Raw genomic sequence first — 12,242 nt, 5'->3', positions numbered from 1 at the left:
ACTCCAATGGGTGTGACTGTTGCTCAGAAGAGGAGATCGTATATATAGCCACTTGTATATGGTGGCTCTATTCTTTCAACAAAAACTTGAGTGCCTATTTTGAAGTATTTTCTAGGCTAAGGGGCAGCAGACTCTTTCTGTGAAGGGCCAGATAGTGAGTATTCTAGGCTTTTTGAGCCATATAGTCACAACTACTGTCACAACTACTGAACCCTGCCACTGTAGCATATAAAGGCTGCCCTAGACATGTTCACAAAATGGAAACAAATGAGTGTGCCTGGGTTCCAATGACACTTGTGAATGGACACTGAAATTTGGATTTCAGTTCATTGTCATGTGTCCCAGTATTTTTAAAACATTATTTTTCAGGCATTTGCAAATGTAAAAACTATTCATTGCATATGAGCCATGCAAAAAAGCCCACGGGCTGGATTTGGCTTACAGGCTGTAGTTCGTTGACCTCCATTCTGGGTGTTCACCATACAGCAGGGGCAGGAAAGAAGAAAAAGCATGAAAAATGCAATGTCTCCGGAGCTTGCCGTCTAGTGGATAAAAGTCCTTCTGCAGCAATGATGTTCTCTTTCCACAATGCTGTGTCTCTAGCACAGGAACGTGGAAAGCCATTTTGGAGGGCACACCCATGACCAAAAGCTTTTTTGTGTGGAGTTGTGTGGCAGTTTCCACAGGCGTGCACACAAGCAGTGTTGAAGTGTATGTGCATTTTCAGAGAATCAGGGGACTCTCTTTTCTGCTAAAGCCCAGTAAATGGTGAGACGTTTTAGACCTTTTATTATTTGAGTGGAGTATGAAGATCTCTACTATGCTACACCACTTGAACACAGAGACGGGAGAGGTTTGGAGTTGAGATGGCCTTCACTAAATACTCTTGAAAGGTTTGTGCTTATGATAGCCTGCTAAGTGAGTGTGGGAAAGCACAGGCTATTTTGCAAGGCTGGCTTTTCTTCCTCTTTCTTTCCTTTCTGGTTCTTTCATCCTGAGCTATTGAAATTTCTTTTCTGAATATAAAAGAAGGCTTCTCAAGTTCAGAGTGCTTACATGAAGACTTGGAACCCAGCTGATTTTTTTTTTTTTTTTTTTTTTTTTTGGTATGACTGAGTCTTTAAATATTCATACATATTTTATGGCCAATGCCTGAACTCTGGCTAATTTGGAGGGGTTAAATTTGGAAAGATGGAAAATTGTTTTTTTCCACTGTTAACCACTGTTAAAAGCCAACCCAGTAAGTAAGCACTTTATATTTTTTTCAATATTTTTCACATTTAAAGGCCAAACTCTGGTCAGTCCTCACTCCCACTTCCCATATTCTGTTCAGCCAATCCCAGGAGAGACTTCTCACGGGCCCTGTGGTTCCCTCGGGAAAGGCAACGTGCTATTCATAGAACTGGGGTATGGTGTTCCCGTGCTATTGAATTGCAAAGCTTTGCGGTACAGTTTCAGTGATCTATCTTTTCTGGAAAGGCCTCTGGCACTCTTGGAGATTGAAAAGCGGCTCCATGAATACAGGGTATCATTAGCATATGCATATTAAAATTTTTGTTGCTCCTCTTCATTTTTTTTCCATTATGAAGAATAATGAAGTCTAAAAATCTAAAAATTGCAAGCAACCAAAGAATGAAAGGTTGAAAGGGTAGACGTGATGTTTTGGATGCTCAGTGGGTCCATAAAATGGCATTATCCCCTCGTGCTCTCTGAACACGGCATCTGCCTGAGAGCTGACCTGCCAAAGGCCACCGTCACAGCTACCACGAAAAGCTAGCTTAGGAAGATAGCCAACATGGAATTTATGACATGTCTCTTTGCCCACCACGTTTTCCCTAGAGAAGATTAGAGTACAGTCTGAAGACCAGAATCACCTCTACTGGGGCCTTTACAGTCTTCTTGCCCTGCACAGGCAGCCAGAGTGGACCAGGAATGGGGACCGCAAGTAAGAGAAGGGAATGGTTATCAGGGAAAACAGTCACATCCATAGAGCCACAAGCAGAGGCCAAAACAGTTTTCCAGTTTTGGTCCCCCAGGAAGTGTTCTCATTTTCCAGCATCTGCCCACCCTCTCGTGGTCTAAGTGCATTGTAACAAATCTTCAGCACAGAGGAGGAATGTGTCTTTCTCCCTTTCCCAGCTTCTCCTGGGTGTATTCGGATAAGCAGTCTGGTGAAACCACCTGTTTATGTAACTGTGCATTCTTGCTTCTCCATTATCTGGGACTCTCCAGGCAACTTTGACATTAGTTTCACCTCTCCTCGGGGGTGAAGAAGGAGGGCCAGGAATTTGGACAGAAACCTGGGCCTCGGGCACCTGGGTGGTTCAGTCTGTTCAGCATCTGACTTTTGATTTGGGCTCAGGTCACAATCTCATGGTTCGGAGTTCAAGCCCCGTGTCAAGCTCTGTGCTGACAGCACGGAGAATGCTTGGGATTCTCTTGCTTTCGCCCTCTGCCCCGCTTCCCCTCAAAATAAATAAATAAATCTAAAAAAAGGAAAAAAAAAAAAAAAAGAAATCCGGGCCTCATGACCTCAATCTCAGTATATTACTTCTTCCTTCTTCTCAGAGTCAAAAGACTAATCCCCAGCTCTCTGCAAAGCAAGCAGTGAATGAAATGCCCTACTCAGTGTAGGACTTAGCCTCATACAGCAGCACCACGAGGCTCTCTGGTAGTTTCTGCTTAAATACTTCCACTTTTTGAGAGAGCTCACTGGGTCCCGGGACATTCTTGACTGGCTGGTTCCAATTGTCAGGAAGCTTTTTTCCTAGATGGAGCCAAAATCTCAGTGGAATCCTCCTTCCTCACCCCCAGCAGGTCGAGTTCTTACTACTTGGCATCATGCAAGCCATCAAACAGTACAGAGCATGATCCCTTCGTGGAGTGTTAGGGGTAAGATGTGCACATGTGGAAATAGTTTTTATATAATATCCTAATCCTGTGCAGTAAACATTATTTTTAAAACAGACGATGAAGACAGATTCAGAGAGGTTAATTTGGGGGTTGGGGGAGCTGGCTGGCTCATTTGGCAGAGTGTGTGACTCTTGATCTCGGGGTTGTGAGTTTGATCCCCACATGGGGCATGAAGCCTACTTAAAAAAAAACGTGAATAAAATAAAATCTTTAAAAGAAAAGAAAGGTTAAATTAATGGCTGCAGATGTTATAATGAAAACATTATTAAAGGGCAGATTGGAGTGTTAAATGGGTTGTGTGGAAGATGTGGGATTTGAGTGGCATTCTAGAGATATTGAATCATATTGTAGTTTAGTTGTACTGACCAAAAAGATGGTCAATGACACAGCTGAAACTGATCTTCAAGGAAGACCATGTGTGCACATCTTGACCCTGTTAAGACAGTTAGATCTGATGGTGAATTAATTATATTCTTTATCTGATAATTTATAGGAGGAAGAACTTCAAATAAGCAAATGGAAGAACTCTGAACCTATCAGGTTGCTAAAACACTGAAAGGCGCCACCAACAGAGATGTGTGACATCTCCGTCCTGGGAGATCATCGGAGGTGGTCACTGGTCCTGAGTGGTTTGGACACTCAGCTGCCAGAAGGCAGGGGTCTGGATGGAATCACTCCTCTCGGATTTGAGAATCGGATCCTAACTCACTGATTTAGAGGGAGAGGAAAACAGGTGGAATCTTTGCACCGTAAGAGCAAATACCAATTAAAACTAACAGGCCCAATTCTTCCTGTCGGAAGCAAGAGGAAAGGTTTCTTCTTTTTCTTTCAGAATTTCTTTCTCTGTCCTTTTCAGATACATCTAAGTCTTCATAAGAGCTAAACAGGCCTCTTGCCAATCTCAAAACTCAGGAATTCGAGAACTAAAGTTATTTGCTCTTTCACAGAAACCTCCTTTTCTCTGCTGTCCCCTTCTCTCTGCTCCTCCAGCCTCAGTTTATCCCTCCCGTGTCAAACTGACTCCTGAGAAGAGCGGGATGTGATCTTGTAGACGGTGGTTCTCTTCCTCGGTGCGTTTCCCCGAGAGGAGCACAATTTTCTGGCTGATAATGCGTTACCTCCCCTGTCTGAGGATGCACAATTCTGTGACTGCTGGCCTAGCCCTGAGTCCACCTCATGTCCTGGACCACATCCCACTTTCAAGGGTCCCTTTTCATGCACAGGCCACACAGCTGGAAAGGCAGAGACGATAAAGGTCAATGATGGAGACCATGGGATGGAGAGCCCATAGGCAGGCAGCAGGGTGGACAGTGACTGCATTAGTTACTGGGAAACACACAAACAACAGGGGACTTAGGCTGATAAGTACAAACATGGGAAAAGAAACCAAGCTGCTACGTCATCCTCCCTTGTTCCCATCCTAACATGAGGAAAACCAGCCCTTCCTATCCGGCTCTCTAGCAGAGCTGATGATGCTGAGGGGCTACCCAGGTCCCTCAGGCACAGAGGGAATATTCAGAGTGCTGTGCCCTTCTCCCCTGCTGATACCATTCATCTAAAGGGTTTTTCTACCCACCCCCCACCCCCCACCCCGCCCTACGGGAACCCTGGGAAGATCCACCAAAGCCTGCAGAAATCCTTTGCAGCTTGTTTTCAGTTTACATCCCCATACCTGGGCTGCTGCGGGAAGTTCCACAACCAGCACATTTCACTTTGGTGGAACCAGCCCGTCGTGACCTGAGAGACAGTTGAGGAGAGGAGTCGACTGTCCGCTACTCCCTACAACCATAGCAGAGCTAAGCGTGTTAGAGACCCCTCAAGAGGGGTTGCGAGTGGCAGGACTCTCTCTCTTTCCAATAAAAGTGAGCTAGGGAAGTTGCCGTGGCAAATGCAGAACCTGGGTGAGTCCTCCGTTAATTTCCATCAGCGAATTGCTGAAGCGTACTCAAATTTTACTGGCGTGGACCTGGGGCAGATCTAGGTGGAGCTCTCTCCTAACAACCTTTGTCTCGGCCGTCTTGCCCGCTCTCCAACCCCAAATGAAGGGAAGGCTGGGAAGAGTGGTAGGATGGCAAGGACAGACTGTTGCTCACCCGCTAGCAGCAGCTACTTAGTTTGGAGATAATCTAGAGAAAGACAAAGAAGGAAAGAAGAGACTGAAGAGCTGTGTTGGCTGTTTAGTTAGAACTTTAAAAAAAATTTTTTTTAGGGGCGCCTGGGTGGCGCAGTCGGTTAAGCGTCCGACTTCAGCCAAGTCACGATCTCGCGGTCCGTGAGTTTGAGCCCCGCGTCAGGCTCTGGGCTGATGGCTCGGAGCCTGGAGCCTGTTTCCGATTCTGTGTCTCCCTCTCTCTCTGCCCCTCCCCCGTTCATGCTCTGGCTCTCTCTGTCCCAAAAATAAATAAAAAACGTTGAAAAAAAATTTTTTTTTATTTGAGAGTGAGTGTGAGCAGGGGGAGGGGCAGAGAGAGAGAGAAGAGCGAATACTAAGCAGGCTCCACGCTCAGCACAGAGCCCGACACGGGGCTCGATTCCGTGACCCTGGGATCATGACCAAAATCAAGGGTAGATGCTCAACCGACTGAGCCACCCAGGCACCCCTAGGTAGAACCCTTTACTAAAGCCAACAGTCCCTCCCCTGGCCAACCTATGAAGGTATCAAAGGAAGAGGAGAAAACTACAGGTCATGACTGCAAAGTGCCAGGGCACCGGAAGGACTGGAGAAGGGACTCTGGGGCATGTGGAGATTACAGAGACAGGTTAATCAGGAGAGCCTGACAGGACAAAACTCCTAGCTAGGAGACACTCGACTCAAATGGACAGATTGAGGGAATCTTGGAAGGGGGGGCTGGTGAACCCTACATCAATAACTTTTATTCAGGCTAATCTATCCTTGCCCTTTCTGGTAGATATTAGTGCTACCTATTCCTCAGCTTCCTTGGAAATTTCCCCCTTTCCAGCTGACAACAGATAGAAGTTACTGGCATTTTTGGTTCGCCCTCTTGTTCTTTCTCCTCTGTGATGGCCACACAGATAGGTGCTCTTACTGGGAAACAGGAGGGTTTGCTTACTTTTTCTCTTCTTTTCTTTCTTTCTTTCTTTCTTTCTTTCTTTCTTTCTTTCTTTCTTTCTTTCTTTCTTTCTTTCTTTCTTTCTTTCTTTCTTTCCTTCTTTCTTTCCTTCTTTCTCTCTCTCTTTTCTTTCTTTCTTTCTTTCTTTCTTTCTTTCTTTCTTTCTTTCTTTCTTTCTCTTTCTTTCCTTCCTTCCTTCCTTCCTTCCTTCCTTCCTTCCTTCCTTCCTTCCTTCCTTCTCTTTCTTTCTTTCTTTCTCTCTCTTTCTCTCTCTTTCCTTTCTTTCTTTCTCTCTCTCTCTTTTCCTTCCTTCCTTCCTTCCTTCCTTCCTTCCTTCCTTCCTTCCTTCCTTCCTTCCTTCCTTCCTTCCTTCCTCCTCTCTTTTCTGTGTGTCTTTCTTATAAGCTCTATGTTCAATGTGGGGCTTTAACTCACAACCCTGAGATCAAGGGTCACATGCTACACCAACTGAGCCAGGTGCCTTTTTTTTTTTTTTTTTTTTTTTTAAAGAAAGGAGGGCTTCCTTTCTCTCCTAATTCTCCCAACAGGGGAGACATCTGCAGTGCCAAGTAAAGGTTACTATATTCTGTACTCCGGTTGGAGTGTTTGTGGAGCTCCCTGCCTTTGAATTGATGACTATGTGCCTTCTGGAAGAAAAGGAGGACGACGGTCAGTGGCAGACGAATACCATGCCGGAAAAGCACCCAAACTGAAACAAATAGATGTATTGCTTTGCACCCTAGGGATTAGTGGGATTGGATTAATTCAAGATCTAGAGCCAATAAAAATAATTTACAAGAAAGTTAAATATGATTATATATACACAATATCCTTTGCCAAGAGCTCAGTTAGAAGTAAAAAGTCAGTTATAAAAGGAGTAGAAAATGGGGGGAAAATTAAAAAGGAACATTCACCCTGTAATATTCTTCTACTTCCAGGAAAGAAGGAAAGTAAATTTGGTAAAGACAGTCAACCACTATATAGATTTGTAAAAGGCGTTAGAAATAAGTGCATATTGTATTTGTCCCGTTAATCCCTGGGGTCTCCAACTCTGCAACTATCCTGACTTTGGTACCACCATCTGCAAAGTATCTCTCTCTGATCCAGCTGTGTTCTGTATTTTCTGTCCCTCTAGTGGACAAGTCTAAAGTTTTGTTTGCTTTTACTTGTGAAGGAGCCCAATATTTATGGCAAAGAATCCCCCAAAGATTTCAAGGCTCCCTCTACCATCTTCTCTAGTCCTTTACAGGAAAACTTGGAAAACGTTTTCTTACCAGAGGGATCTGTGGTCACACAATATAGAGACCTGCTGCCAGCTTCAGAAACGAAAGGGCAATGCAGGGCTGATCCTTGGGCTTTGTTACGTTTCCTTTTTCACAGGGTCATAATGCCTCCTTCGACAAACTACAATATCCCCAAGCTGAAGTAAATATTTATGGCGTCTGTGGTCCGCTGAAGGCCATTAAATGTTACATTCTGGAAGTCAGCAACATTTGCATATAAAACCACCTACTACAGAAAAACAACTTAGGCAATTCAGGGGACTAATAGGGCACTGTGGACAGCGGAGCCCAGCTTTTGTCAAGAGGGCACGATCTCAGAGCAATTGTGTGGTAACTCTGCAGACCCTGGTCCTGAGAGTCTGGAGAGGCTTTTGAACAACTGAAATTAGCTATAGCCTCTCCCCAGCTTTGGGGATTCCAGATCTTGAGAGACCTCTCCATTTGTTTGGTCAGGAAGATAAAGGTGTTGCTAATGGAGCGTCAACTCGAAAATTGGTCTAGACCGTAGGCCAATAGCGTATTTCTCCATTCTTCCAGATGCTGTGGTCCTGGGAGTGCCTGGGTGCCTCTGAGTGATGGCGACCATGGCAGGCCCTGTGCTATGGAAAGGCCCAAGCTCGCCTGGGTGGGTCACTCTCTTGCATGTCCCATATGCTATGACAGGGATTCTACAGGTACGTCTGTCCCCAGGTGTGCCAAAAAACCACAGGCAAGTGTTATTACCCAGTCCTGATACAGTACAAACCACAGGCAAGTGTTATTACCCAGTCCTGATATAGTGATTGGGAGGTACAGTCTCCTAAACCCAGCTACTCTCTGTGAGATTCTGATCAAAGAGATGATCGTGATTGCATCATAGTAACAGAAGACACAAGGCCTCAGCCTGATCTCCCGATACCCTGATTCAAAATGCAGACCTGATAAGGTTTGCTGATGGGTCATGTATGCAGAATAAGAATGGCCAGCTTAAGTCTTCCTATGCTTTAGTGATTTCTCATGGAATTTTGGAGTCTTATTTATTTACTTAAAATTTTTTTTGATGTTTATTTATTATTGAGACACAGAGAGAGACAGAGCACGAGTGGGGGAGGGGCAGAGATAGAGGGAGAGACAGAATCTGAAGCAGGTTCCAGGCTCTGAGCTATCAGCACAGAGCCCGAGACGGGGCTCAAACTCACGATCCATAAGATCGTGACCCGAGACGAAATGGGACACCTAACCGACTGAGTCACCCAAGTGCCCCTGGATTGTCTCCTTCTTAAGTTTGTCAGGCCTCTGAATTTGGGTCTGAGGCCATGTCCTGTGTTTGACTTAACAGAACGCTCTCATAATCATGTTCAATACGAAAGGGACTTCTCCCTTCCTCAGAAACCCTGAGGCCTGGTTCTAAAGATCTGAAAAGGACTTGCAGGGGAAGTCTGCCACCCCTATCAGCTGGGGGACTTGGTCTCCAGGAAGGTAGTTCCAGAGGAGGGACAGTCCGTCACCACGTTGGTGGGACCCTTTCAAAGTGCTGCAGCTCACCCACTAGGGACCACTAGGGGCCACCCACTAGCTACCACAGAGAAAGGCAGTTCAGCTGGATTCAGGCTCCCATGTTAAGCCAGCACCACAGGACAGGACCATGGGTCCCTCAGAGGACCTAACACTTATCTTTGCCTGGGCAGCTGATTGCTATGGACCTCAATGGAAAAGAAATATTTTAGCAGATGTATTCCTATTCTCACAGGCTGCCTGGCTACTGGCAGCTGTGGTTAGGCTAGTTACTTTGAAAGTCACATTTACGGGGCACCTGGGTGGCTCCGTCGGTTAAGTGTTCAACTTCAGGTCAGGTCATGATCTCGCAGTTCGAGAGTTCGAGCCCCGCATCGGGCTCTGTGCTGACAGCTCAGAGCCTGGAGCCTACTTCAGATTCTGTGTCTCCCTCTCCCTCTCTGCTCATTCTCTGTCTCTCAAAAATAAATAACGTTTAAAAAAAGAAAGAAAATCACATTTACTAGGAAAGAATGTTGTGTGTCCAGCCTTGTGTCTGCACTTGCCTCAGTGGCTCCACAACCACACATTTCTGGCCAGCGGAACTGGAAACTGCCCTCAGCGTGGACAGGGTCTGCACTCAAGTGCCCTCGAGCCCAGCAGTCCGACTATTAGCAGGGTGCAAGTGGGACACGTTCGCTGGCGAGTTTTATAATAACAAAGTAAATGTGATGTGGAAAACTTGTGGGGGTTTGGAGCCGACGGCCAGGAAAAAATTGTTGAGAGGTCTTAGGGGCAAAAAGGCGGTTTTATTAAAGCCTGGGGACAGGACCTCTGGGTAGAAAGCTGCACTGGGGTTGCCACGGGTGACTGATTATATACCTTCAGGTTGGGAGTGGGTTCGGGACAGCACAAGCCTCCAAGGTATTTTGGAAACAAGGTTTCGAGGATCCTTGTTTGTTGTTAGGAAAAGGTCATTTATGACTGTTTAGTAAAAGCTCAGTCACGAGACCCTTCGGTTGTGTATCAGTGGGCCGAGTGCTTAGAGGATGATTGCCAACCTATATCTTGGGGGGTGGAGATAAAGGAAGTTTCCAAAGGAATTTTTGTATGTTAAAGTAGCCTTACGGGATCCTGAAGAGTTGGGCCAAGATTACCTTTTGCCCTTAGCAAAGTGTCATCATTGAGGCAGCTGAGCTCCTAGAGGGAGGTCACTCTACCTGTCTCAATGACTTGTCAATGAGCTGTAGCTTATAAGGAAATATAATATCTTTCTTTTGCTTTTGTTTCCCACATCAAAGGTACTCAATATGCAACCAGGTGCCCAAACTCTAGTTTGACATACATACACCACAGACCCACACCCCCCCACACACACACACCCCCACACACAAACTGGTTTGATTGCAAGTATGATGTAGAAAAGGAAAAAAAAAAAACCCATGTAATTAATAGACAAACCATTAGAAACTGCAAAAGAATGTCTAATGTCACCTGGCTAACACTGGGATCTACACTCTCTCTAGTCCCACTATGGATGAATAAACGCAGGTGAATGATTCTCTGTTTAAAGGTGATTTCCCCAGGGCCCCTGGCTGGCTCAGTCTGTTGATCTTGGGGTTGTGAGTTTGAGCCCCATTGGATGCAGAGATTACTTAAGGAAATAAAAAAAGTTATATCCTCAAGGCAAACACTATATTGAATTTTAAAATTCATCCTTACATTAATTTGTAATCCTAGTAATTGCTTTGTGTGCATTTTACTGTGGGCTTGCTGGACACTTAGACAACTGCAAGTGGCCCAGGGAGAAGGTTGGAATGTTATTATTTTGTGGTAACACAGGGAGGAGATCGTAATTACGGACAAAGGCACATTAAAAAACAAGCAGCTTAACTCTCCTTGTTGAAAATAAGGGAAAAGAAACCTTCCTTTTGACTCAAAATTTCTTTTTCAGTCCTTTCCAGATATATATACATTTTTATAATGGCTACTTACGTGTCTCTCTCTCTCTCTCTCTCTCTCTCTCCCTCTCGTCTCTCAACTCAAGAATGTCTCCTCCAGGACCTGGGAACCATTTTTTCTTTGAAATGCAAACATCCAGGGAGCCAGCGCCCTCCACCCTCCCGCTTCCTGTGGGAGGGCGACTTCTGTGGGTGCCTTCCTCCAGTTTGCAAAACCACCTTACGTCCCAAAGAATGAGAGGTTCTTTTCTCTTCCAGAGAAAGCCAACACAAGTGGTCTCCCCAGTTACTAATATAAAGTTAGGACGAAGTATGTGTGACACAGGTGTCGGGTCCTCTCACTAGAGGATCAGTGATTGATTATCTCGGGAACACGGATTTAATGGGCTGTGTCTGCTTGGCTAGATAAGGGGGAGATTCCTCTTTGCAATCCCTTAGCAGACTGCCTGTAATGCACATCACATTCTGGCTTAATGCTTATTCAATAATAAAAGTGTTCTCTTTCTCTACTACCTTTGTGAAGAGGATTTTTGGCTTGGGAGATCTTACTTTTAATTATACTACATTTTTAATGTTAATTAGAATTATAATCCCCCAACACTCTCCAAAGCATCAGCAAATATGGCTCCTGTGCTGTCACAATAGTCTTACATATTCTCTTGGAAAAGGTGTGATTGCCACTCCAAACAGCAGCCCTGTGGTGGTGTGGCCAAAGGTGACTGCTCCAGGTGCTGTGCCCTCGTGGCCCCCACTCTCAGCAGCCCCCAGCCATCAGATGACTTTAAAGCATGGTCTTTATCCAGCTTCAACAAGGGAGCTGGCTTGGTGCTGTCTTCTTTATCTCTCTTTTCGTGTATTCAGATTCTGTTAGGATTCACCACAACAGCCTTGTCCAGCTCGTTCTGCCAACCTTAGGCGTGAAGCATATTATCTTTCCAGGGGCAGGTTCCCCAAAGATCCTGGAGTCCAAAGGCTTGATTGATGGCAGTCTTCCTAGGCTTCCTCTGGGAGCTACAGCAGCCCCAATTTCCTTGGCCTTTCACCAAGTTGGATTTCTGGTGAACTATAACGGCTCCTCCTGAAATTAAAGTCTATGTATGTATGTATGTGCATGTGTGTGTCCCCTTCCTTCCCTCATTGTTTTAAATGTTTATTTATTTTTGAGAGAGAGAGAGAGCACAAGGGGGGGAGGGACAGAGAGAGAGGGAGACACAGAATCTGAAGCAGGCTCCAGGCTCTGAGCTGTCAGCCCAGAGCCCGACGCGGGGCTCAGACTCATGAACCATGAGATCATAACCTGAGCCAAAGTTGGATGCTCAATCTACTGAGCCACCCAGGCGCCCCTCCTTCCTTCCCTCATTTAGAGACTTTTCTTCAAAGAGTTGAGCTACATACTTTGAAGGAAAGGGACATGGCCTTTTAGTCATCTCCTCCCTTGTGCATCTTTGTCCCATCTCTCCTAGTTTGTCCAAATATATTTGCTTTCCATAGACAACAACAGGTTAGTTTCCAACATATATTAAGAACTGATACAGGGGCGC

Source organism: Neofelis nebulosa, chromosome 15 (assembly GCF_028018385.1).
Source record: "Neofelis nebulosa isolate mNeoNeb1 chromosome 15, mNeoNeb1.pri, whole genome shotgun sequence".
Classification (NCBI taxonomy): domain Eukaryota; kingdom Metazoa; phylum Chordata; class Mammalia; order Carnivora; family Felidae; genus Neofelis; species Neofelis nebulosa.
Note: the sequence above shows the minus strand (reverse complement) of the source record.